Below are 23,750 nucleotides of genomic sequence, written 5' to 3' on the forward strand. Positions count from 1 at the left end.
GGCTTAAGCTTGATGGCCAGCCAGCTTTGGACAAAATTAAAGCCGCTATTTCCAAGCTGAAATGCCATAAAGCCTCAGTCCCAGCGGAAGCATACAAAATGGGTGGAGACATTCTCCTGAGTGAGCTGCTGGAAGAAAGGTTCAGTCCCAAATGACCTACGCAACACTGAAATTGTCTCCCTGCACAAGAACAAAGGGGAGAAATCAGACTACATAAACTACAGAGGCATAACCTACTGTCCACTGTCAGGAAGATTCTCACCAGAATTCTCTTGGACAGAATCATGTCTAACATTGCTGAATGCAACCTCACAGAGAGTCAGTGCAGATTCTGACCGAACAGGCGCACATCCGACATGATCTTTGTCCTGCGCCAGATACAGGAGAAGTGTTGTGAACAGAACATGGGACTGTATGCAACATTCATTGACCTGACCGAGGCTTTTGATGCAGGCAGCCTCAATAGTCTCTGGAAGATTCTTCCGAAGCTCAGCTATCCCCTGAAATTCCTCCCCATCCTGCAGCAGCTCCATGAAGGCCAAAGCATCAGGTTAAACACATGGGCAACCTATCTGACCCATTCCCCAGCAGTACCGGCATGAAACAAGGCTGGATTTTGGCACCAACACGCTTTGCCATCTTTTTCTGTACAATGCTACGGGAAGTAAAAGAGCCCACCTTTGAGAGCATCTACATTCAGTTCCGCACCGACAGAAATATCTTCAACCTCCGTCGCCCTTTCGCTCGAACAAAAGCCTTGCAAGAGGCCATTCTAGAGCTGCCATACGTGGATGACTGTGCTCTTCTCATGCACAGAGGATGCACTACAGGCTGCAGTCACTCAGTTTGCCAAGGCTACAAGAGCTTTTGGGTTAACAGTCCACCTGAAGAAAACAATGATCCTCCATCAGAAGGCCCCTCGTGGTGTTTATAAACACACCTCATATCGCCATTGATGCCCCCCCCCTTCACCAAGGTGGAGAAGTTACCCCACCTGGCCAGCGTCATCTGTGAGGCTACCATTGTAAGGGACGTTGACTATCGACTCACTAGAGCCGACAGTGTCTCCAGAAATGTGTGTGGAAGGACTACCAGCTGCATTTGTCCACAAAAATCCAGGTTTACAGTGGTGCCATTGTCACAACACTGCTGTACGGCTCTGAAGCCTGGGTCTTGTACCACAAGCAAATCCGGTTGCTCGAGCGCTTCTGTCAGCACTGCCTCTGCTCCATCATGGGTATCGACTGGCAGGATCGCATCTCCAACAACCAGGTCCTGGACAAGCTCAACTTCCAAGCACGGAAGCCACTTTGCTCTCAGGTAAATCTGCTGGCCAGGCAACGTGTCTCGCATAGACAACTCCAGGTACTCTACAAAGCAGTACTCTACAGAGAACTTTCTCAGGGCAAGAGAGATTGTGGTTCTCCATGCAAGAGATACAAAGACCAACTTAAGCAGCAGCTCTCTCAGGCAAATATTGAGGTCAACAGGTGTCAGCAGCTGACTTGTAACAGACCGCTGGGGAACACTGATCCATAGAGCAGCCAAGAATTTTGAAGAATTCAGAAGAGCATCTGGTGAAGAGGAGACGCAGGAAGGATCCTACGACTCAAGCGCTGCATCCCAGCCGTTCCCGTGTCCCTACTGCACCAGAGTCTGCACATCTAGAACTGGCCTCTACAGTCACCAACCATCGTGCTGTCGCCCCTGGGGACCTTTCTTCCCTCTAGAACTTCACAAGCCAAGAACCAGCCATCATCATCAGAGTAGCCTGTGCTAACCTGACAATGATTTCTCTTGGATAAGATCTGAAACCACAGCTTATCAATGAAAACAAATGGAATTCTGTGTGTCTTTGCCAGAATCTTAAGACAAACAGCCTGCTCCTAGACCTCCAGCTCACACCACTCTCAACTTGATCAAATTGGCAGATCATCTAAGTTTCTCATCCTGCTCACCAATGAACAGTTCTAGCCTTCTCTCCTTCAATTCCTCATTCACCTTTTAAATGCATATCTCAAACTCAAAGAGCTTCTTCTTATCGCTGTATTTGCAATTTACAACACATTGAGTATTTATCATTATATAAGCAAATACTGAAAAGAAAAGTTACCTTGCCATAGAAGTCACTCATTCGATGTAGAGGAACATGCTGGGTTCCATCATACATGTGTAACACTTCATCATCTGGTACTGGACTGAGTCCCCTGTAAACATCTACATATTAGTTATATATTATTGACAGAACATGCATTCCACATGAAGGGAAAGCATTAGGATATCAGATGACTACAAGAGTTCTATCAACAAACATTCTACATGACCACCATCTGCTTCTCAGGATGGGTAATAAACACTGTGCTAACAACGTTACTCAAGAACTAATTCTGAAACTGCTGCAGTGCAGAAAGTGAATATTAACTTATGTTTTAAGTTTTGAAAGGGTGAGAAGAATAATAATTCAGCCATGACTGAATGGCAGGGCAGACTCAATGGTTCAAATGGCCTAATTCTGTTCCTATGTCTTATATTCTTATGATCTAATTCCCATTTCACATAAAATATTGTATAGCAGCATAGATTACATACTGATACATCATTCCTAACTGGGCATAGTGGAAAGCATCAATCTTCATTAGAACTCCCCATCAAAAACAAAGTGCAAATTTATATACTGGACTTTAAATTCTGAGCAAAATTACTGCCGTGTAATAACCCATTTCACAGTCTGGCTTAGGTAGAAGTTCACACAAATCTGATATGTCAGTTAAAATAGATTTTTGTTCCCATCGATCAAGAGCAATTACACAAGTCAATAGAGCTGCATTTCACATTCACTTGATTGAGCTGAGACACTTACATTTGGTATCCAGGCAGAATTTGCCATCACTGAACAATAATCATTGATACAGTGCTTGGAATTTATCCACACAAGGAAATAGTAGCATGTCTGTTTCCGGGACAGGAGTGTCACTGGCAAGACCAGTATTTATTAGTAGTCTGTAACTGGTACAAGAAGTGAATGGTAATACAATGTTAGGAAATTTCAAGATTTAGATCCTATAGTAAGGATGTATCAATGGACTTTGTGATATGGTGCAACTCAAACTACCTGCGTCTCAATATCACCAAGACCAAGGAGATGGTGGTGGACTTTAGGAGACCTAGGCCTCATATGGAGCCAGTGATCATTAACGTTGAATGTGTGGAGCAGGTTAAGACCTACAAGTATCTGGGAGTACAGTTAGACGAGAAGCTAGACTGGACTGCCAACACAGATGCCTTGTGCAGGAAGGCACAGAGTCGACTGTACTTCCTTAGAAGGTTGGCGTCATTCAATGTCTGTAGTGAGATGCTGAAGATGTTCTATAGGTCAGTTGTGGAGAGCGCCCTCTTCTTTGTGGTGGCGTGTTGGGGAGGCAGCATTAAGAAGAGGGACGCCTCACGTCTTAATAAGCTGGTAAGGAAGGCGGGCTCTGTCGTGGGCAAAGTACTGGAGAGTATAACATCGGTAGCTGAGCGAAGGGCGCTGAGTAGGCTACGGTCAATTATGGAAAACCCTGAACATCCTCTACATAGCACCATCCAGAGACAGAGAAGCAGTTTCAGCGACAGGTTACTATTGATGCAATGCTCCTCAGACAGGATGAAGAGGTCAATACTCCCCAATGCCATTAGGCTTTACAATTCAACCGCCAGGAGTAAGATATGTTAAGGTGCTGGGGTTGATTGTATTTAATGTAAACTACTTAAGAACTTTTTAAAAGCTATTATTAATGCTTTTTGAGAGAGTGATTTAGATGCATATCATATTTTTACTGAGTAATTTATGTAATTAGTTTTGCTAAAACAAGTGTATGGGACATTGGAAAAAATGTTGAATTTCCCCATGGGGATGAATAAAGTATCTATCTATCTATCTATCTAATGGAACATTCACCAATAATAATGGATGAGTATCCATTCAAGTGGCATATTTTTCATGTACTCCAATTATTTTGGATTTGCAATTGACCTGCTTTGCAAAAAGACAGTCGACCACATAGGAACAAGATTTAGTTAACACCATTAATTAACCTAGCTGTTCTGGACAAGATATGCAGGTAAGAGAATCATGGACCATAACATTTCTCACTAAATGGGGGGATGAGGAAGCCACCTACGGGAACAACTAATGATGCTGAACTGATGTAGCAAACATGTAAACACTGAAGTACTTGAGACCAATTTATATGAACCAAATAGTCTGTTTTCATACAGTATAACAGAGCTGAGTGAGCATTGTGTTGCAAAGTATATGTGGTTATTGTAAGGCTATAATGCTTAACCAAACTGTCCCATTATATCTCAGAAAAAGGAAAAGTGTCACAGTAGATGGACCATCTTTCCATCACAAAATACAGCATGCAGATCTATACAGTGAATAAGGCAGGTGGAATCAAGTCATTCCCAGCCACATACACCCCCCATGGAAAAGATACATGTGATGACACAGAAGAAACTAGTTAACATTTTAAAGTCAAATGAATAAAGCCTAATGGAAACAGAAAAAGAAAGAAGCACACATAAAAAGGGGAAATGAAAGTTAATATGGAAGACAGAAAGGCAAATGAGAAACAAAAACTGGGAAAAGCAGGTAAATTAAACATTAAATAAAGGGGAATACATCAGGCACCACAAGAGCCATGGAGACATTAAAATGAACTAAAAGGAAGAAAATAAAGCTGAAAACAGAGGCAGAACAAGATTTTAACTAAGTTAACATTAATGGATACCAAAGTTTACCCAGCTTCAAAGCTTTGCTGGCTTACAGGTAAAAATTCACACACAAAATGCTGGAGGAACAGCAGATCAAGCATTATCTATAACAGAATAATGTAAAAATACAGTACTTCTCCCCCTGGAACTTACAGTAACAAAAAGCAGATTCAAACACTGCTCAAAACTCCCTTGACTTCCAACAACTGACTGAAATATACAAACGATATAAAATGGCCACCCTGATGATGAAAACCAATTACTTAATGTGATAGTAAGCAAACAACAACAGTTGGGTACCCTCAAGTAAGCAGTAAGAGCTAGTAATCAGAAATAAAATAACAATCCAATTCAGGGAAGACATAACACTGCCTAATCTGCCAAATTCCTCCAGCATTTTGCACGTGTTCCTCTGGATTTCCAACATTTGCAGAAACTGCAAAATTCACATGTATACGTTCATTAATGGATTGTGTATTTAAAAATTCACATGTCTACGTTCATTAATGTAGTGTGGCTTCATGGAATATCATGCACATTCTGCTAAGAGGGAGGGTGACGATAAGTAACACTGAAGTTTGGCTGGGCAGACTTATTTACTACACACTTGTTAATGAAGACTGATTCCTCATTGATCTGCTACCTTCCACACATCATAATGGAGGCCTCTGATGGCAAAGTTTGTTTGGTATTCATACTTCTAGATCCCTTCTGGATACTACAGGAGATAATTGAAGATGTAAATAAACACAAGAGGGAAAAAAGGTATAAAAATTTTACCAGCTTCGCATTGTTGAAAGAGGACACACAATACAGGCTAAACTCTGCTGGTCTTTATGTGCCTAGAAACAGGAGAACTGGCAGAACTGTACACTTGAAACGGAGCAGAACACAAAGGGAGAACCATAGAACAGTACAGAAGAGAAACAGGCCATTTAGCCCTTCTTGGCTGTGCTGAACTATTTTTATGCCTAGTCCCACTGACCTGCACCTGGACCTGGACCATATCCCTGCATACAACTCTCATCCATGTACCAGTCCAAGATTTTCTTAAATGTTAAAAGTGAGCCCACATTTACCATTCATCTGGCAGCTCATTCCACACTCCCACCACTCTCTGTGTGAAGAAGCCCCTCCAAAGTACCCTTTATACTTTTCCCCCTTCACCCTTAACCCATGTCCTCTGGTTTTTTTCTCTCCTAGCCTCAATGGAAAAAGCCTGCTTGCATTCACTCTACCTATACCCATTATAATTTTATACACCTCTATCAAATCTCCCTCATTCTTCTACGCTCCAGGGAATGCAACATAAACTGCTTTAAGCAATAAAATTTGAAATACTTTGAAACGTGTCTAATAATATTAATAAACCTTCATCAAATAAAGTGGAATTCTTACCGACCATACGTCTTGTAAGTTATTACCTTTGACTTGTTTTGTGTTTGGACCTTACTACACTGATATCTAATCAAATGCAGCCAGTATCTGTGTGTCCCCTGATCCCGTTTTGACCTTTGGGAAGAGTGTCAGAACTCCCATTACTACAGAGAAGTCTGACGGTCAGCGTTGCACCACTTCAGTTGAACATTATAACTAACACTGCGCCTTTCTTTAAAGAAGTGATTCTGCATGTAACTTCAAGCATAAACATTACCTAAACAAGAACAAAGCCTTGAAATTGCTTTAACATGCAAATGTTAAATTCATTTCCTTTATCAACCATTTAGCAGATACAAAACAATTCCAGGAGAGTACTGACCATTACAGCAACAATTTTTGGCTCCTTTCCTAATGCAACAATTAATGATTTCTTTTGCCTGTTAGTGAATGAACTACATTAATTATGCCAATCAACTCGTTTCTGTCAAGAGTGACACATTCAAAGAATTCACCATGGCCATTAATCCTGTAGAACAGATTTATTGCACAGAGATCCGTGTGTACAGTTTACTCGATGAAATCCATGCAAAGTATATAATTACACCCTGATGTACATACCAATATAGTAATATCATCTAGACGTGATTGAGGAAAAAAACAAAAATATAGGATCAAAAACTGCTTATTTACTACCACATTAAAAAATAGCCATCTAGCTCTTGTCAGCTGTCAGGCCAGCAATCTCAATCATCCTCTTATTTCACTAAGCCCCAGCTACCCATTCCCTCTTATTCACCCTTCCATTCTTTGATTCATTTGCCTCTCACCTACACTAGGATTACTGTAATTTTCAATTGGTAAGTAACCTATCAGTATGTCTTTGGGATGTCAGGGGAAACTGGAGCATCCATGGAAATGCATGTAATCCTAGAGAATACATAGTATCACGGAGACAGCACCCAACGTTAGGATTTCCCGTTTATTGGTCTCTCAACTGGAGCTGAGAAGGTATCAGAAATGTTGATCAGCAACTTAAAAATACCAGGGTTTCAGGTGTAATTTTATCTTTTTGATGTGAGTTTATTTTTGCTTTGGTGGCGTACAAAGGACTAATCTTTCTTGGTCTGCCCTCAGATCCTGGAAGTCAACAATGGTCATTAGAATCTTTGTGGAACTCTCCAGGTGGCAATTTAGACTGCATCTGTAGAATGTTTATTTATAGGAACAAAGGTCCTTCAAGGAATAAAATATATCTGGCCTGGAGCGATGCAACTCCATGCCCTCCCCATGTGGTGGACTTTTTCACTTCAGAGGCAATTTAGGATGAACAATAAAATGGCAGGCATTGTCCAGGACATCTTTATGTTTTGAACAAACACAAAATAGAAAAATACATGACAAACTGCAAGAGACTGAGGGAGAGGAAAGAATAGATCCAGCTGGTCCCTCCTTCTCTGAGTAATGAAGCATAAAGGTCACCGGAAACATCCCACCGTTCTTCCATTGAAAAGCAGGCCTTGACCCTATTGTTGGGCTTGAAATTCTGCCCTGTGTTCGTTTAGAAAGAGAGACAACCAACACCGGAATATTACAAAACTTGGGTTTATTGCAGAATTCGTAACTGGCACAGCGAATCAACGGAGTCGCTGGAGAAGGCGCGTTCCGACTTCCCCTTACAATCTGCTCTTATTTATATCCCTTTTCCCCCCAGCACAACCCCCCGCTACATATTAGGTAATATCGGGCACTTGTGTCCATCTTATTGGCCCGACGCCATACACCCACGAGTTACCTGTTTCTTTTGTTTACTGAATCGCGTGACACTAGTAGTTTCGGTGTAGCGGAGTCCCCAGTTTCGCTCCCCCCTCCCTCGCATTCCGGTCCCCTAATATTACGTGAGCCACTCCTGACCTGTAATGGCAGTCTCGAATTAACCCTAACATTAACCCTAACACTCCCTCCCTTGGCCTCCCAGAGGCCACATCCCTTACAAGCTTTTCCACGGCTGCCGGGATCAGGCAGGGATGTGAGCGTCCCCCGGCACTCTTTGGCGTGTCCTCCCTATTTGCTTATCCTGATTTGTCCGACCTAGGGTCACAAAATATGGGTAGGGGTTCCCTAAACATCCGCAATTTTTACAAGTAACATGCAACATTTCAGAAAACTTGTTCAAGAACAAATTCACTATCCCCCCCTTGCCATGGTCCATTTCAGTCCGTGTCCTCCCATAGCGCGTCCGCTTTCCGGGAGGGCCGTGTCCTCCCCTTCCACCGGGAACAAGGGTGCCTGGTACACCGGTGGAGGTCCATCCTTTCCGGTCAAGGCTCGATCTATAGTCCCGCAACAACAATCACACGTAATAAAGATAGCAATTGAAATAGACAGTCCTAGAGCCGACTGTCCCAGAAACGCTCCCCACTTGCCAGAGGTCTTATTTAGCCAGTAGAAAATGATGCCAGTTATTGTCCCCCTCCCTTCTTACCTTTTAATGCCCTGTTGGAGACCTCGGTGACAGGGTATGGACCATGCCACCGTTTTCCGTTCCAGGTGAGCTTCCCCGGGCCTCGGAGGAACACTTCCACTCCTACCTTGATGGTGTCCGACCCCTGCGGCTGCTCACTGTTAGATTATTGAACTCGCACAGTTATCAATTTTACCATATTTCTAAAAACTCTCATATACTCTGTTACTCAACACACAAATGTCTGAGTTTCGGTAACTCGAAATTGAAGTGCTCCATGGCTCCCTAGTACACAGAGAGGATCAAATGTGGGACGGTCGCCTTTCAAAACCTGACCTTCGCGTGGGAGATTTCTCCTCTTAACAACCAGTCTAAGGTAGGCGCCGTCAGTATCCCTGTGTACTACGGTGTACCGCGACACTTTTCTCTTCTCCTCCTCACTCCTGAGACTTTTATGCCCTTCGTGGGCGGCGGGTACCCTCACTCAGATGACTTTTCCACGGGCAGAGGATCTTCCTAAAAACAGATAAGAGTTAGTACTTACCAGTCACGATTCTGCACCGGGAATGATCTCTCCCAGGGTAATTTGGGGTTGGTGAGGATCCGTCAGCAGACAAGATCTAACTCAGTGATTTAACTATCTAGTGGAAGTCTTCGATATAACAGGCACTTCCTGACCTTAGTTGAGCTTGCGGCCGCAAGTTGTCTGCTGTTGGACCCGCCAGCCTGTGTTGTCTCTCCCTCCCCACGTCGGGGTCACCAAATGTTGGGCTTGAAATTCTGCCCTGTGTTCGTTTAGGAAGAGAGACAACCAACACCGGAATATTACAAAACTTGGGTTTATTGCAGAATTCGTAACTGGCACAGCGTATCAACGGAGTCGCTGGAGAAGGCGCGTTCCGACTTCCCCTTACAATCTGCTCTTATTTATATCCCTTTTCCCCCCAGCACAACCCCCCGCTACATATTAGGTAATATCGGGCACTTGTGTCCATCTTATTGGCCCGACGCCATACACTCACGAGTTACCTGTTTCTTTTGTTTACTGAATCGCGTGACACTAGTAGTTTCGGTGTAGCGGAGTCCCCAGTTTCGCTCCCCCCTCCCTCGCATTCTGGTCCCCTAATATTACGTGAGCCACTCCTGACCTGTAATGGCAGTCTCAAATTAACCCTAACACTATGTACAAGTCAGTTCCATGCTGTACAATGGAGGTTGTTACATTAGCACGTAGTTGTCCAATGAAGCCAGCAAAATCCTGAAATTCACAGATTGAATGACTCTTATATCAGCTAATCCTGTACACAAGCTCTCCTTCTGGGCTGATTTATCTGATGACACTCTTCAAATCAGAGACTTCAGTAATGCCATCTCTAATCTTCACATATCTGCAGTCTCAAAATTTCCACCTACAGGACCCTTCGAAGATCTTAGCCCATTCCATCCCTTTGCAACATCATTCATTATATTCTTTCCACCAGCATTTTCTTTCCACAGCTCTCAAGGTCACCTTCTGTACCTGTTTCTATGCTGCTGATTACTGGTTCAATACTTTAAAAAAACCGTACGGGCTAACAAGTTGGAGGAGGATATAGAAAGGATAACTGAATGGGCAAGAAGTTGGCAGATGGAGTACCAGACAGGAAAATGTGGTCATTAAGACAAAGGAGGTGATGATGAAGTCTAAACCTGTTGAAGACTGTTGATGATGAAGACTGCTCCCTGTTACCATTGATGGTGAGGACGTGGATGTGATGAGGACCTACCAGCACCTGGGGGTGTACCTGGAAGTCAGACTTGAGTATTCTACCAGTCTGTTGTTGCCAGTACAATTTTCTATGTAGTGGTGTGGTCGGGCAATGGCATCAACACAGGCGTTGCCAGCAGGCTCAATAAAGAAAGGCTGCCTCTGTTATAGGAGTCAAACTGGACTTACTGGAGGCTGTGGTAGAACAAAGGATGCCACAGAAAATCCTGGCAATTTTGGACAACGTTTCTCACCCTACGCATGCCACCTTGGCTGAACAGAGGAGCACTGTTAGTATGGGCTAAGGCAACTACGCTGCTCCAAAGATGGCTATGAGGTCATTCTTACCCTTGGCCTTTAGGCTCTTTGAGTCAACCTATAGCCCGGGAAGTAATAACCCCTCCTGTCAGACTGTTAGTAACCTCTCAAAACACAAAAATACAACTGCAGATGCTGGGGATCAAAGAATACGTACACAACGCTGTAAGAACTCAGCAGGTCAGGCAGCATCCGTGAGAAAAGAGTAGCCAACGTTTCCGGCCGAGACCCTTCATCAGGAAACATGTTAGTAACCTCTGTTTACCAAAGCTGTTTAATCTCTGTTTACCACACCCTGCTACTGAAGACACCCTATGCAAAACTACCATCAATTCTTATCTGGACGGTGTGAATTAGCAATCCTTACTGTATAATATTATAATTATTCTTGCACTACCATCTTATCAGACTGAACTTGTAAATCTTGTACATCTTATTTTTAAGGTAATATTTTTACTTCTCTTCTAATATTTTTAAATCAGTGCACTTGTAATGCTACTGAGGCACTGTAATTTCCTTTGGCATCAATAAAGTATCTATCTATCTGAGGGGAAAAATAACAAAGCTAAATTATTCATACATAGAAGTGCAAGGGGATCTGGGGATTCAAAAACTATGGAATAAAAGTTACCATGTTGGTATTTTGGAACTCCAATGGAATATTAAGCTTTATCGAAAGGGTTACATAACCTACAATTAGGATAGTATTGACAGCACCTGAAGTAGTACACACAGTTCTCATCTCCATATTTAATGAAGGACACATTTGCTTCAGAGGCAGAGTACCTGGATCTCTGAGAAAAGGTTGAGTTGCATGGGTCTATATTCAATGGAATTTAAAAGAATGAGAAGCAATCTAAACACAAGTTTAGAGAGGAATTTGCTGCACTTTTACCAAAACAATGTTTCCCTTAGTGGGGAAATCTAGAACCAGATAACAGTTTCAGTTTAAGGAGTTGTCCAATCCTTCTGTCAGGAAATGAGTGAACATTTGGAATCCTTTACTCTAGAGGATTGTGGAGGGGAAATCAATGACCACTCAAGACACAGACTAACAGGCATTTATGCTACAAGAAATTTACTGGGCACGTGGAAAGAAGAAAGAGTTACTGAGGCCATGATATGTAGCAGAATAGGCTCAAGGATACTAATATTTCATATGTTGTTTGTCTAATATCCCAGGAACACAGGAGCATGAGACCAGCTCGTGCTCAAGCCTGGCTCTCCATTCAGCATCATCACGTTTGGTATGTCACAGGTTTTAACTCTTCTGTGTTATGGTCCCTTCTGGCAATCCCCCACCTGGCTATTTACCTCAGGAATTGGGCCTCAATCACCTTGTTTAGTTCCCAATCATCTCAGGTTCCACTAACTACAAACACCTGCCTTCCATCAGCAGAAGCAATATAAATACCCCGTGACCACAACAAGAAGCTGCCAGTTCATTGGTTGACTCCGGTGTGAGTAACCTCATTTCATGGTTCTTAGGACAATCAGTTCTAGGTCTAGCATCACTCCTGGATACCGACTCCACACTCGCTACATTAATAACGCCTCCCAACTCTGCCTCCACGCCCGTGTTCTGCCCTTGGGTTCGTCCACCACCACGCTCGTGTAACATTCTGTGCATGAGATGAAAATGTAGAGTTTCTTTAAATTCCATAACTTACCAACTGCATACATTTCATTTTGTGAATTCCAATGTAATTGACAATTAAGCTTGAAATAATTTCAAAAAGCAACAAATAAAAATGTAACATCCCATAAGAACTCAGATCAGCCAGCATCTGTGGAGAGAAAAGCAGTTAATATTTCAGCTAACACACAGAAAATGCTGGCGGAACTCAGCAGGCCAGGCAGCATCTATGGAAAAGAGTACAGTCAATGCTTCAGGCCAAGACCCTTCAGCAGGACTCCTGATGTTCTTTAAGAACCAACTGATGGACAACATACCTTGTATTGATCAATGAGGATTTCACGTGCAGACAGCTGGGCAATTTTCTCAGTGATAGCATGTCATTCCCTGTCCAATTTGAACTTACAACAGAGTTCAGCAGTCATTTGGCCTGCTAAACATGTCATAGTGCTGAAAACAAAGTAACCTGCTACTACACATACCGATAATGCAATTTTAAGGGGATATATTAAAAACAGAACTGAGAGAGCAAGCAAGGGTGTGAAACAGTTCAAGAACTATAGATTCTGTTCCACAAAAAATATTTTTCTGTTTGCCTCAAACATCTTCAAGTATTAATCTCACCCAATGGACAAAGCAAAGCAAACATTCTGAAATGCTCTGGGAATTTTAAACGTGATGCAAAAATATAGATGATTGATCATTATTAAGGTAGTTATTTATCTCTTTACTAGAGAAAAAGATGTTGTCCTTCTGTTTTATGAAGAACCCACGATTCTTAAATTGGGGTGTCTTTATTTGTTATAGTGTGGTGGTCAGTACCGTGTTTGCTACTATATTAAGGATCTCTTTCAGTAATATCAAAAAAAAAAGCAAATCACACCTAAATCATCCCATGAACAGCAATGCAAAGTGATTAGGAACCAATATATTGCATTCAGAAATGAAGCATTAGAAGAATAATGTTAAGGACTGATCTAGGAAGTGGCACCTACTTCACAGGTGACAGAGAACACTTGTTAATGCAAGACTGGAGGCTCTGGCCTCCCGACTTCCACTGCACAGCAAGGAACTGGCAAAAGGGGAGAAAATGCCAATCTTCCAATCCAAGATATTATTATTTGCCAGTAGCAATGACCATAAATGCCCTATTTTTGGGGCAGACAATCCAGCTTCTATACTCTCTCCTTGGCTTCGTAAAATTTTTAAAGATGCGTTAACTGTAGGTAAATTACCACAAACATTAATGTATGAGGAACATTTGATGGCTCTGGGACTGTACTCACTGGAGTTTAGAAGAATGGGGTGGGGGATCTCAGTGAAACCAATTGAATACTGTAAGCCTCAATAGAGTGGACGTGGAGAGGATGTTTCCTATAGTGGGGGAGTCTGGGACCAGAGGACACAGATAGAGTGGACGTGGAGACGATGTTTCCTACAGTGGGGAAATCTAAGGCCAGCCTCAGAATAGGAGAACATCCCTTTAAAACAGAGATAAAGAGGAATTTCTTTAATTTGAGGTTGCTAAATCTGTCCAATTCATCACCATAAGCAGCTGTGGAGGCCAAATCGTTGGGTATATTTAAAGTCGTCTGGTGATATGTTCTTGATAGCCAGGGCATCAAAGGTTACAGGGAGAAGGCCAGAGAATGGGGTTGAGAAGGATAATAAATCAGCCATGATGGAATGGTGGAGAAGACACGATGGGCCAAATGGACTAATTCTGGCCCACATCTTGTGGTCTTATGGAGAACATGTCATCAACACCCACAACAGTAAATAATTCATCATAATATACTCCCATACCCTTCCACATGTTTTCAGTGGTAAACTGAATAATGTTCCAACTCCAGTACCACCATTTCTAGCTCTTCTCAATGTCAAATGTATTACTAAAATTTTGGTGCAGCCACCTGGTTTGGTCAGGTTCCGAATATTAAACAGGCATACAGTGCAAGAGATGTTGCTTAAAGCACCGGATAAAGTACGCTATGTTACGTATTCAGGCAACAATAAATATATATGAGTTAGGCAAGGGTTTTTATAACAAATAACACGTTTATTAAACACTGAAAACAAACCCCCTCAAAAGTAAACAAACTCAAACGTAACCGGAAAACAGCTGCTGTGCGACAGCATAAACAGTTCTTAATAGCGTTGCAGTCCAAACAGTCTTTAAAGCGGTATTGAAAAAAAAACAGTTCTTTAAAGCGGTATGCCGAAAGTTCAAAAGCTCACAGTCCTTTTAAAAGGAGAGACTTTTTAAGGCGATTTAAATTCTCTTCCACGTCGATGTCCTTCGATTCCCAGCGTCGAACTTACCCACAAAGAATTTTATAAAACGTAATGGTTTAATGGCACTAACCTCTTCTTCCACACTCTGTCCTCAATCTCCCGCTATCCCAGCGGAGATTAACACGAGAACAGTCAACGAAATCCTTCCGAATGAGGATCAAATAAGGTCGTAACCAATCCACCGTCGAAAATCGATTCTCCTCGATTTTTATCTTCCAAATTCTTATCTTCACTCTCCACCAGCAAAGAAACCGCTGGCAATGACCTTTTAAACTTTAGGCATTATATAAAACTTCATTTTTCAACTAAACTGCGTCATCACATTAAATCACGCAGTAACATGAAGTCAGCTTGGCAAATCCCGCCACGAACTGCCCCACCTGACAGGGTGGGTCTTCCTTTTATACCCTGTAAAAAAAACCTGTCACCTGACCTCTACTGGCGGGAAAATGACGTCACTCCACCATCACAAGACCATTACCTCAAGTCCAGTATAACTTCAACCCCAGTCACGTGACAAGGGTACCACTGTCACGTGTCACGGGTACGTAACAGCTATCAACAGTGACTCAGGAAATTGTGTGTGGAGGTCTCAAGATGGCGCTTATGGAGTGAGACTGTTTCAGGCTTCACTCCAATCCTTTTACTTTTTTCTACTTACAATCACCCCCTAATTGACCTGTTTATACCTATTCTAAAGGGGTTGATACTTATGAATTTTTTTTGACTGTTTGAATTATTTTTCAACTCGTTAAAATGTCTAAACCATGAGAACCTAAGGAATCGAAACTGGCGAAAGAACCGTTAACTTTGGAAGCAATTGCGGAACTTATGGTTGAGAGACTTGAAAAACTGGAGAATAAACTAACCCCAAAGCTTTCTATGCTTAATGAAACTTTAAAGCAAGTCAACGCAAAAGTTCAATCACTCACATTGGATTCTCAACAACAACAAGCGAGAATTTTAGCTCTCGAAGATGCCGCTCGCCAGAGAGATCGCAAAATTGAAATTCTGGAACAACAGCAATCTTCGACTTCTCAACTGCTGGATCGTTATAAATCTAATGTTACTGATCTTGAAAACCAGTCTTGAAGACAAAATCTCCGGATAATTGGGCTTCTGGAAAATTTTGAGAACGGTGATCTGTTTTTTTCTCTAAATTCTTAATGGACGTCTTCGGCTCAGAAGTACTGGATACCCCTCCAATAATCAACCGTGCACATCGCATTTCTTGTTTTCAACCAGCTCCAGGTACGAAACCACGACCAGTGTGATTCTCCGGATTCATTATCCTCATACTAAAGAACGTCTGATTCGGGCTGCCCGGAAAAAAGGTATGATCTGCTTTCAAAATTTCAAATTTCATATTCTGGAAGACTACAGTCCCGAAGTTTTGAGGGCAAGAATGGCTTTTAAATCGGTTATGTCAGAAATTCATCAGAAAGGCTACAAACAAGCACTGCTATTTCCAGCACAATTGAGAGTTATTGTCAAAGATGAGACTTATCGGTTGTTCAAATCTCCAGCGGATGCCCAAAGATTTCTTGAAGAATAGTACTTTTTTCACTATGAGTTGACTAATGTATTGTATTTTTACTATTTGTATTAACTTTCTTCTTTATGCTGACAATTAGTCTATAGATTCGGACCTTTTATAATTTGATGATTCTAACGTGATGGTTGATAGTGTATTTTTTACACACTTAAGTAAAGGTCCGTTTTTTAAAATTTATTCTGAGTTTGTTCTTTTTATATTATTATTCTGTTAGTTTTGAAAGTAACTCATTAGATGTTTTTTTAAGCTTATATACATTGTTTTATATCTTTAACACTTAAATATTAAGGTTTTTTTTTAAAAAAAACTTTTTTCTAAGATGTTGTTTCTTTTTCCCATAAGCCCTTAGTGCTTGGATATGTCACATCCATTTGGATGTGTCTGAACAAGATTGACGACTTTCTTTTAAAATATTAATATAATATTATCCATTCTTGGGTTTTAACATTTTAGTATTTTTCTTTTTTCTTTTAATCCTTTTGTTTTATATATATATAACACTAATTTTATAGTTTAATCTTTGTTATACTAATCCTTTTTTTGAATATGGGTGGTTTGTGTCTGTTTTTTAAACTTTTTCGTTTGAGTTGCCGTCTTGAGACATGGGGGTAAAATTAGTATTAGTTTGCCTGTTTGCCTCTTTCTGGCTTTTTTTCTGGGGTTTTGAGGGTGGGGGAGGGGGATTCTTTTTTTTGCTTTTGCTTCTTGCTTAGTTTTACTTCATGGGCTGACTTGAAACTACCAAAATGGTTGGAGTGTCGTAACTTCCGGTTCCTCCTTGAACTTACTTCCCTCTTCCAGATTCATGAGTTCATCTTTTTTTAACCTTTTATGTTAATTACAATAAATATTGGCAATATGGATAAGATTATCAATTTTGTTTCTTGGAATACTAACGGCTTAAATCACCCAATCAAACGGAAAGAAATATTCAAAGTATTCCACAGAATGAATGCTAATATTATCTTTGTACAAGAGACTCATGTGAGGAAGGTGGATAGTCAACTTTTTTTAGGTTTTGGAAAGACCAACAGTATCATTCAAATTCCCAAGCCAAAGTAAGAAGAGTTTCCATTTTTATAGATTCCTCAACCTCTTTTATACACTATGTAACAATTTCAGACCCACAAGGTAGATTTTTGCTTCTCACAGGTTCACTTTTTAATCAAAAAGTTGTTTTAGTTAACGTTTATGCTCCAAACACTGACTGTCCTGAATTTTTTAAGTGTTTATTTACATCCTTCCCTAATTTAAATGAGTATATGTTGATAATGGGTGGGGATTTTAACTGCTGCTTAAATCCTTCGATGGATAGATCTAAGCCCACCCAGGTTCTTCTGAATAAATTGGCCTCTCTTATTAATTCCTTTATGGTTGATTCTGGAATTTCTGAAATTTGGCGCTTCTTACACCCCAACGATAAAGAATTTTCATAATTTTCTCATGTTTATCATAATTATTCAAGAATTGACTACTTCTTTATTGATCATCATTTACTTACAGATGTATTGATTGTAAATATGATTCCATTACCATCTCTGACCATGCACCTTTGAAGCTATCTATTAAGACAATGGATTCATCTTCTAATGTTAAATCTTGGAGGTTCAACTCCACTTTACTTCAGGACTCAGACTTTCTTAACTTCATTAAACAACAAATTGATTTGTTTTTTTTCAACAAATTCTACAGAAGAATCTCTAGTGGAATATTATGGGACACTTTTAAAGCATTTATTCGCGGACAGATTATTTCATACTCTGCTGGAGTTAGGAAATGAACTAATACTGAAATACTAACATTGGTTGATAAAATTAAAGAAATTGATAAGATATATTCAGTGACCCTCAGTAAAGAACTTTATAAAAAGAGAGTTGAACTTCAAATGGAGCACAGTTTGTTATTATCCTCCTCAATTGAAAATAAGTTAATTAAATCTAGAACCCAGTTTTATGTGCATGGAGATAAATCTGGCAAATTATTGGTCAATCAATTGAAAACTGCTTTGGTTAAATGACAAATCATTAAGATTCATAAACAAGATGGCACTTTGACGATTGATCATAAAGAGATAAATAAAGCCTTTCAAGATTTTTATAATTCTTTATATCAATCAGAATTCGTAGAGGATTCTTCCATAATGGATGAATTTTTAAGAAATTTAAATATCTCGAAATTAATAGCAGAAGATTGTGTACTTCTAGACACACCTAATACGGAAACTGAAATAAAAGAGGCTATTTTTTCAATGAATTCAGGTAAAGCCCCTGGTCCGGACGATTATACAGCAAAATTTAAAAAATCCTTTTCTTCTATACTCTCTCCTTGGCTTTGTAAAATTTTTAAAGATGCGTTAACTGTAGGTAAATTACCACAATCTTTTTATGATGCCTCCATTTCTCTAATTCTTAAAAAAGGATAAAGACCCCACTGAATGTGCATTCTTTCGGCCTATATCGTTGCTGAATATGGATTCTAAGGTTTTTACCAAAATTGTGGCCACTAGATTAGAAAATATATTATCTCAAATTATCTCTGAAGACCAGACCGAATTTATTAAAAACCGTTATTCATCTTTCAACATCAGAAAATTAATTAATATAATTTATACTCCTTCATCTAAAATACCAGAATGTTTTATTTCCTTAGATGCTGAAAAAGCGTTCGATAGAGTTGAATGGCCATATTTATTTTTAATACATTGCAGAATTTTAATTTTAGTTTGAAATTTATATCATCAATTAAATTCATATATTATAAACCTTTGGCTTCGGTTCTTACCAATAATCAGAGATCTCCTTTTTCTCAGTTATCCCGTGGTACGAGGCAAGGCTGTCCTGTAAGTCCTTTATTATTTGACATTGCTTTGGAACCATTAACCATTAGCCATTCGTGAATCACCTAATATTTTTGGTATTACCCATAGGGAAGTGTCTTATAAGTTATCATTATATGCTGATGATTTGTTACTATACATATCTGACCCTGAGAGATCTATTCCTGCTATTTTATCCTTGCTTGCTCAGTTTAGTAGCTTTTCTGGCTACAAACTGAATTTTAATAAGAGTAAACTATTTCCATTAATATGCAAGTTTCAATCTATAAACACTTACCATTTAAAGTTGTCACAGATCATTTTACTTACATGAGTATTAAAATTACCAAAAAACATAAGGATTTATTTAAAGTTATTTTTTTACCTTTAATTGACCAAATCAAGCAACTTATTATTAGGTGGTCCCCATTATCTTTGTCATTGGTTGGTCGAATTAATGCTATTAAAATGATAGTGTTACCCAAATTTCTATATTTATTCCAAGCATTACCAATTTTTATTCTTATATCTTTTTTGATATTATTGACTCCAAAATATCCTCATATGTGTGGCAGAATAAAAATCCTAGATTAAGTGAAAAATATTTACAGAAGCCTAAGAACGAAGGTAGTTTAGCTTTGCCAAAACTAAGATTTTACTATCGGGCAGTTAATATTCAATATTTAATATTTTGGATACAAGAATCGATTATAGCACCTTGCCCATAATGGGTAAATTTGGAATGTAAATCTGTACAAGATTTCTCATTGTTTTCTATTTTAGGATCTTTGCTTCCTTTTGCTTTATCTAAATTGAATAAACAAATAACTAATCATATAGTTAAACATACATTACGAATATGGTTTCAATTTCATAAATTCTTTGACTTGAATAAGTTTATCTTACCAAGCCCTATTATATCTAACTTTTTTTTCAGCTCTCTTTTATGGATCAAGCCTTTGTATTATGGAAAACAAAAGGTATAAAATGTTTTCGTGATCTATTTTTAGATAACAGTTTTATGTCCTTTGAACAGCTATCCAATAAATATAATTTGCCTAAAACAAATTTTTTTAGATACTTGCAAGTTAGAAATTTCTTGAATAATATGTTACAGTCTTTTTCAAAATTATGTCCGATGGACATTACGGAAAATTTTTTAGCTCTGAATCCTTGCCAGAAGGGTTTAGTAGCCATCATTTATAATATGATCTTGAAAATACAGCCAGGAGTATCAGAAAAAATTAAGAAGGAATGGGAAAAAGAACTTCTTTGTCTTATACCCACTGAACAGTGGGAGTAAATTTTACAATTAGTCAATCCTTCTTCTATTTGTGCTAAATATGCCCTAATACAATTTAAGGTTGTACATAGGGCTCACATATCCAAGGATAAACTTGCTCGATTTTATTCTTATGTTACTCCAACCTGTGACAGATGTCATTCTAAAGTTGCTTCATTGACCCACATGTTTTGGTCTTGCCCTTGCTTGCAAAATTATTGGAAAGATATTTTTGGTACTATTTCAACAGTTCTGAATATCAAATTGCAACCGCATCCTATTACTGCAATTTTCGGTTTACCAATGGTGGATAATAGTTGTTTATCCCCCTCAGCCTGGCGGACTGCATGGGTTTTTTGCTCAATGTTGGTTACCTAGCTATAGGAAAGATATCATTGAGCTGGAAGGCGTACAGATAAGATTCCGGAGGATGTCTTTAAGCTATGAAAGAATGGCTGGATAAGCTACAACTTTTTCTTTCTGAAGTGTAGTATGCTGAGGGCTTGTAGACATACATAAAATCATGAGGGGTGTAGTAAGGTCAATCTTTTTCTCAGGATGGGAGACTAAAACTAGGGATGTTGATTTAAGGTGAGAGGGACTTAAAAAGGACATGAGAAGCAAATTTATCTCTGTCTGTGGTGAATATATAGAATGTATAGAGGAAGCTGTAGAGGTGGGTAAAACTGCTATGTTTGAAAGCATTTGGACAGGTACATGGATAGAAAAGGCCCAGAGGATATGGGCCAAATACAGCCAAATAGGACTAGCGGGGGAAAGGCATCTTGGTTATCAAGGCCAAAGGTCCTGTGTCTGTGCTCGATGACACTTTGGGGGGTCAATAGCACAGATGGGAAATGGGTGTGAGCAACATCCCATTCACCTACAGTCCCATAGTGGAGATGAGGAAATGTGGATAGTGACAGATGCTGAGGCAAAAGACCATTTTATGACCATGAATGGAGAGATTAATTAGTGATACTGAGAACTGTTTTAAAACTTTGAGTGGATGGAAAGGACAAAGTGATTTTGACATTTCACTGCTTCTAACTTTTATCTCTGGAATAGCATACTTTTTGATTACCACCACACACAACCTGTTTTGTTATGCATTTTACATTTTAATCTATAATTCTGCTTGTTCGATTTGGTAGCACCATTAGTTCTGATAGCCCCACTCCAACAAATTGCTGCTTCTTTTCCCAGAACTGGGGCCACCGCCTCATGAATTGCAATCCCTAATCCTTCCATGCATCCACCCCCCCCTCAATTGACTCGACTGCATCCTTAGATCAGAAAGCAATCTATGCATTGATGCTGAAATCTGTGCTTGGTAAATGGTTCTGTATCTTGTGTATAGATTATTAAATGAAACAGAAGATGAAGAAAATGTTTGAACATCCAGTATAACAAGTATCATAGAATCATTTGTAATGTATATTTGTAAAGTAAACAATGTGAATGACGTTAGAAATCAACTTCTATTCACCACATTAGTATCAAGATAATATTTTCCCCAATGTCATTAGTAGACAACACTTACTCTTGGCTAGCTATTACATAACAAAATTGGAATCCATTAACAAAATACCTGATGTATTTTTTAAAATCATTATTTCTAATGCTTTTAAAATTTCTCACAAACCCAAGGTGTTTGACGATTTTGTGGATCCCAGCAATACTTCTGAAATTCTGTCTTAGATTCCCCGAGCTAAATAATGTTATGATTGCAGGGGTTGTTTTTGTTTTCTAGCAGTGCAAAGTAAATATCACACAGAGCTCTTGTCACCACAGATGATCCCCCACTTCGCCTCACACACAATTTCCTTTTTCTTTTTAAATCTTTTTAAATTTTAAACAAACTTAAATGAAACATGAATACAGAGAGCTTGAGAGTACATAATTAATAGGTTAAGGTATAAATACAAATAGATGATAATCCATATATAATAACCTCCCAAACTCATAGTAATTATGAAAAATGCAGTAAATAAGAAACCTCCCCCAAAAATTCTTTGCTCCAATCAGATTATAATAACATTCTCAAATTAAAATACAAATACAACTCCATTCTAGGGGAACAAATTGGCAACATACTACTTAAACTTAAACAGCGACATTTTGAGTTGGGAGACAAACCACAGAAGTTATTGGCAAGGCAGTTAAAAGGAGAACAAGCAAAATGAGCCATTTACAAAATAATATCCAAATCTGGCCTGATGCTTACGGACTTAAAGGATATTAACAAACCATTTAGTGAGTTCTATTCAGAAATTTACACCTTCAAATCAACAGCCACACAGGAAGATTTTGGTAAGTTTTTTGATCCACTTTACTTCCCACAATTAGATGCAGCTTTCAGGGAGAATTTAGATTTGGAATCTCGCTGTCTGAGTTACAGGATGCCATCAAAGCATTTCCCACTGGTAAGGCAGCTGGACCTGACAGGTTCGGGCCAGAGTTCTACAAAGCCTTCCAAGATGTCCTTCCACCGACTTTGCTGAGAATGGTTCAAGATACCTTTATAAACAAGAGGCTCCCACTCTCTCTCAGTGAAGCAAATATCTGTGTTTTATTAAAAATAAAGACAAAATGGACCCTGGAAGCTATAGGCCCATTGCACTACTAAATTATGATCTGAAAATAATTACAAAAGTGTAAGCGAATCAGCTCGGTAAGCATACAGCAAATATCATTCACCCGGACCAAACGGGATTTATCCCGGGCAGGTACTCCTTTTGTAATGTCCACAAAATTCTCAATATTTTGTATGCTGATTATGGGAAAGATGATAGAGCAGCTATACTGTCTCTAGATGCCCACAAGGCATTCGATATGATAGAGTGGCCCTATCTAATTGCAACACTCAAGAAGTTTGGATTTAGTGACACTTTTATAGAATGGGTTAAAATATTATATACCAATCCAAAATCTTCCATTTTCACAAATGGGGATAAATCCAATCCGTTCTCCCTGCAATGTGGTGTTCGCCAAGGGGACCCATTGTCCCTCCTGCTGCTTAACATAGCACTGGAGCCCCTGGCAATTGGCATTAGGGGCCACCCACACATTAAAGGTATTAAGTTGGGCAGTATTGAGACCCATGTGATCCTGTACGAGGACGATCTCCTTACTTGTCTAGATGACCCAGAGGTCTCTATTCCCATCCTACTGAATATATAAATTCCTTTGGGAGCATTTCTGGCTATACCATAAATTGGGGAAAGAGCGAATTCATGCCCTTAGTGGATCAATTTACTGAAGACTTTCTGAAAATATTGCCTTTTAGAGTAGAGAAGGACTGTTTCACCTATTTGGGGATTAAACTGACTAAGAACCCAAAGCATCTTTTCAAATTTATCTTTACAGAATCCTTAGAAAAACTCAGAACGAATATCGAGTCCTGGAGGATACTGCCCTTATCCATGATTGGATGGGTAAATGCGATCAAAATGGTGACCCTACCCAGGTTTCTATACCTTTTTCAAAACCTGCCTATATAC

At 39.5% G+C, this 23,750-nt stretch overlaps 1 long non-coding RNA gene across 1 annotated transcript in view; it reads right to left on the reverse strand.

The window, feature by feature from the left end:
- LOC140732852 (uncharacterized) overlaps positions 1-23,750 on the reverse strand; it is a 51,665-nt gene that overhangs the window by 3,881 nt on the left and 24,034 nt on the right. Inside the window, exon 2 of the long non-coding RNA XR_012100164.1 lies at positions 2,114-2,207. This is a non-coding gene — a long non-coding RNA (uncharacterized lncRNA). The remainder of the gene's footprint in view (positions 1-2,113; positions 2,208-23,750) is intronic.

The sequence above is a fragment of the Hemitrygon akajei genome, chromosome 9, assembly GCF_048418815.1.
Source record: "Hemitrygon akajei chromosome 9, sHemAka1.3, whole genome shotgun sequence".
NCBI lineage: Eukaryota > Metazoa > Chordata > Chondrichthyes > Myliobatiformes > Dasyatidae > Hemitrygon > Hemitrygon akajei.